The sequence below is a fragment of the Rhinopithecus bieti genome, unplaced genomic scaffold (genome assembly GCF_001698545.2).
Source record: "Rhinopithecus bieti isolate Rb0 unplaced genomic scaffold, ASM169854v2 scaffold_1618, whole genome shotgun sequence".
Taxonomy (NCBI): Eukaryota; Metazoa; Chordata; class Mammalia; order Primates; family Cercopithecidae; genus Rhinopithecus; species Rhinopithecus bieti.
In genome coordinates this window covers 8163853-8169196 of record NW_016803937.1, presented here as the reverse complement: position 1 = coordinate 8169196, position 5344 = coordinate 8163853, and positions in this window count along the sequence as shown.

Sequence of the window (5344 nt, the reverse complement as noted above, 5' to 3'; positions counted from 1 at the left end):
AGGGAGGGAAAGGAAGGCAGGCAAGAAATTGTTCTTCAGAGAGTCAAGAGTTTTTGCCTTTCGTTGAGGCTACTGGCAATCAGTTGGAGGTTCTGACGTGGGAAGTGTGAAGACAAAATGAAGATGTCACTAGCATAAGAAAAGGGAAAGAGGCTGAGATTGGGAATAGGAAGAGGATAAAGCAATTCCAGGACAATAGGTGCTGAGGTCCCATCTCAAGTTCATGACCATGAGCACGGAGGGTAGGAGCAGACCCAATATTGCCCAACTGTATTGCTGTGTCTAGCATGAAAGTGTAGGTTTAGAGTGAAACTAATGAAACTTCAGCTTCAAGGCTCATCACTGCACACATGAGCTCCTTTAAAGGCTCTGGGAGGGATTCTAGTAATGCAATTGCATATTCATATATTTTCATAAGATTTACAAAATAAACTATTTTGACTGCAATTAAGTCTTTTGCCTCTATTCACTCCCCAACTTTCTGTCACTCTTCCCCTAGTGTTGGGGAGGTAATGGAGTGGCCACAGTTCCAACTAAGGAAACTGAGTTGGACGTATATTTCTGCTGTGTTTTGTGGGATCTGTGCATGTGCATGTGGGGCACACAACAGGTTCTAGGAATAATCTTGCCCACCATGCTAACTCTCAGAAACCATGTAAAAAAGGTGAAAAGCTAGATGTTCTACATGATATAAACATGTCCTATTGCACCTGGCATTGAAGTATGTGGGTAATTAAATAGAGAAACAATGTTTGAAACATATGGAGCCAAATGGCCTGTGGGAAAGCCTTCCAACTCTCAGATATGTAACATTTCAAGAGGTAAATTCAGTTCTCGTTAATACCTAGACAAAATGGAAGTTGTGTTCTGTAAGAATATATTCAGAAATGCACATATATAATTACCAATGCATAATCATATTTTTCTTTTTTGATGGAATTTGTGTGAAATGTATCACAATTTCTATGTACGTAGGGCACAAAACCTGTATGAGTACTCCTAACAGCTGTACAGCTTCATGACATGTGAAGTAATGTTTTATGCATCCTAACATACTGCATCTCCTTACCAGTAACAAGTTGTGAAGGCAAAAGTTTTTTTAAAAAAAATCAGATCTATAACACAAATTTCATCAGCCGTGTTTCAAACTAAACTTTGTTTCCATTACCTTTTTCGAGATATTAGAAATTGTCAATATGAGGAAGTGTTCAAAGGTTTTATGCAGCCAAACAAATTGTGGGAAAAGAAGAAACATAGTGTATATCAGACAATAAAATATTGTGTTGTTTACACTGATTTTGTGATATCTGTGTCAGCTTTTCGAGGTTTGTAATTTATTATAATTCCTTTTCTCATTTGAAATCTTCACTTTTCTAACAAATTTTTTATAATTATTTAGTTTTTTTATAGAGGCCCCCTAAAAATGTATAAACTTCAAACCTCACAATGCCTGTAATGGCCCCTGACAGTGAGAAAATGCAAGATAGGACAGGTTTTATGGAAAGGGACATCAGTTCACTCCTAACGCTCTGAGAGCACCCAGTTTATTACTAAGCTGGAATGAATCATTCCACAGATGGGACTACTCTCAGAAATTGACTTATTTGCTTTTAGTACCTAGCTATGGACTCTTTAATTCTGCATAATGGATCAGCTGCATCCTAGAGCAGATGTTGTCCAAAGCCTTTGGGTGTCTTTGTGCTTAATGACTTTCTCTTTCAAATGAGCATGAGACCTCTCAAGCCTTCCTGTTTCCTTCTAGCAATATGGGGCAATCAGGACATAGGACCTTGACACACCAAAATAAAAGTTTGTGATGTTCTCTCTGTTACTGCTCCAAGGAAACACTTTACCTTAATTCACTCTCTCTCTCTCTCTCTGAAAAAAAAAATTAGGGTAAACCAAGGAAATCCTACTTATGTTTTACTAATTAGAAGTTGGGCTTAAATGTTTTTCTGAAACAGAACCAGGTGCACTGTGTTTCAGTGATTACAAATGCAATATTAACGTTGCAGATATTAACAAGGTAATATTTCAAATGCAAACTCCTATTAAGAATGTGTTCAATTTATTCTGTTACTAGCCATCAAGAATCTGGGTAAACTTCTGTAGATCTTGTCATTAATTACACATTGAAAATAGTAAGGAGTAAACTAGGTTTCCACTGTAATTTTTTTTTTCTCATGGAATTCTAAAGAGCAAGCCAGCCCAATAGATTGATTTACCATAGGATTAATTCTCATGTAAGGGACAGTTGTCATACTGCATTGGGTAGTTTCCTCTGATCTTTTTTCAGAGTTTTGCACTTACCAATCTCTTACTTTCTAAGGCCACGTCCCTTGATGTTTCCCTAGGAGAAAAATGACTTTCAATACATAGTAAAGAAAAAGGTGGACAACTTCAAATCAATTTAAAGAAGAGCTAATTATTTCAAATTTGACTTGCATCATTTTATTTATTTATTTATATTTTTATTGTGGTTGAAACAAGCTGTCCTTTAATAAGATGACTTATGTTCTATTTCTCAACTCTCAGGAAGTTGACTTCCTGAGCTGGGGAATGAAATGCCGGAAGAACAAATAGATGAAGCTGCAGCATCTTGCTGATCGGTAAATTCAGTGTTCCTCACAGCATCTCTATGCCTCCTGCCTGGATCGGGTATCTGCTCGTTTGTGTGTTCCAATTGGGCAGCATCTCATTTCTTCCCTTTCTCTCCAAAATTTTTCTTCATTTTATTTTTCGTAGAAAGGCCTTTAAGTAATGGCTATCTTTATTCCTTTTGGAGCTATTGGTATAATAAAACATTTACCTCCATATTTCATCTACATTTAAGTTTAGTGATTTCCTATCTTCTTGGTCAATGCTTTTACCTCTTAGGATTCTGAGTCTGTTCTATGAAAAAGATGCTCAGAACCTCTCCCAAAATTGCCTTGGTTTAAGTGACCTTCTGCTTACAGTGTTCAAACCTATTTTTTTTTTTTTTTTTTTTTTTTTTTTTTTTTTTTTTTTTTTTAGCTGATCCTTACTTTTTTCCCTCAATTTCTCTGTTCTTTATTCTTCTCCCTGGCCACACTTCTCCTGCATTTTGTTGTCATTCAAGAAAAGCTGGAGAGAGAGAAATTACCTGGTAATCTTTGTTGTTGTTGTTGTTGTTTCTTTTTGAGACGGAGTCTCGCTCTGTTGCCCAGGCTGGAGTGCAGTGGCACGATATCAGCTCACTGCAAGCTCCACTCCCCAGGTTCATGCCATTCTCCTGCCTCAGCCTCCCGATACCTGGTAATTCTTATCCTCTCTACTGGGAGGATAAGGTGGGACTCATTCTACCTTGACAAAATGACTGCTGACGACATCAAACAAGAGGACAGCTTCTGCCTAGAGACCATTGGGATCTAAGGATGGGTTGCAACCAATGGTGAAATCAGAACATCACACTTACTAGGAGAGAAGACTTTGTGAGTCACTTATTTCAGACCAATAGAAGTGAATTATCATGAACTTTAGAGTAAGAGGGAAGTATTTCTTAAGTTTCTCTTGTAGTGAACTGGAGTTTATCTCTCTGCTTCTGGGAGAGGTACCAATGTAATCCTGCTTGAAATGTCATTTTGACAAAATATTCATTCATGGTGCAGAAAAGTTTGAAAACCCTTGGATGAGATAGTATATCTCTCCAGCCACCTGAAATTGAGATTTAATCTGTATTTTTGTCTGTGTTTAATGCACATTCCTCACTTCATCCCCAGGGTTCTCCTTAATAGTTTATTTCCTGAGTCTTCCTCCACTTACTCTAACCAGGGATATATCTTCAGTGGTCCAAATGACAACAAAATTTTGTGTTTTTCTTGACTCTTTGATAACACACTCAGTGCCTTTCTCTTCCTCTTAAGTTACTGTCTGAACTCAAGGCTTAATTTATCAAATTACATCTCACTACTATTTAGGTCCTCCATTTACTTAGATAGGGAAGATCACCAGTTACACCAACTACAATTATTTTTATACCACACCTTTTACAAATAAACTTTACAATACTATAGAAACTTGAAAATTGAAACAAAACCAAGACAAAATGTGACAATCATTAAATAAGACGTTTTGAGATTCCAGTTAGCCAAGGCAAAAGAGAAAGCTAATCAATTAACATTATCCAGTGTTAATGGATAGTATACATTACCAAAGGAAGGTATGGATTCCTCAAATAGCATTTTTCTAAATTTTGATTTCTTAATGTAATTGATAGATTACAACATTTCAATAAACCTAGCATTTCCCATGTTCTCCAATATTCTCACATATCTTCAGAATCCTTAAGGGGCATATGTTCCAAGACACCCAGTAGATGCTTGAAACCATAGATAGTATTGGACTCTATATATTCTCTTCTTTTCCTATACATACATACCTGTGATAAAGTTTAGTTTATAAATTAGGCACAGTAAATTTGCTGAGGATAACTAACACAGGAACAGAAAGCTAAACACTGCATGTTCTCACTTATAAGGGGGAGCTGAACAATGAAAACACATGGACACAGGGAGGGGAACAACACACACTTGGGCTCTGTCAGGGGGTGAGAGAGGCAGGGAAGGAGAGCATCAGGATAAATAGCTAATGCATGTGGGGCTTAATACCTCGGTGATGGGTTGATAGGTGCGGCAAACCACCATGGCACACGTTTACCTGTGTAACAAATGGGCACATCCATGTATCCCAGAACTTAAATAAAATTTTAAAAAATTAGGCACAATAAGAGATTAACAATAATAACTAATGATAAAATAGGACAATTATAACAATATGCCAGCACCACTACCATTGCCATTATTAAGTAAAATAGGTTTATTTGAACATAAGAACTGCAGTACTGGGACAGCATATCTGATAACTGAAATGGTTTCTATGTAATTAATGGGTGGGAGCATCTACAGCACAGATAAACTGGACAAAGAGAAGATTCACATCCCAGCTAGGCTGGAGTGGGATGGTGTGAGATTTCATCAAACTGCTCAGAATGGTGTACAATTTAAAACTTATGAATTATTTATTTCTGGAATTTTCCATTTAATATTTTTGGACTGAGGTTGACCACAGATAACTGAAATCACAGAAAGCAAAACCGCAGATAAGTGAGCTGGAGGTGAGGGACTACTGTAATAGTAACTATTAAAAATAGACATTTTTGTAGGTCAGAAATAGTTAAATATTGCCAATTTCTTGTCGGTTTACCCCATATCTCATGGAGTTTAAAAGATCAGTTATATAGAGAAAAGTTTCTCCCACCCCATCTCCATCTAAACCTAATGATCCTTTCAATGGTTTATTGTATCTTCTTCCAGAATATCTTTAC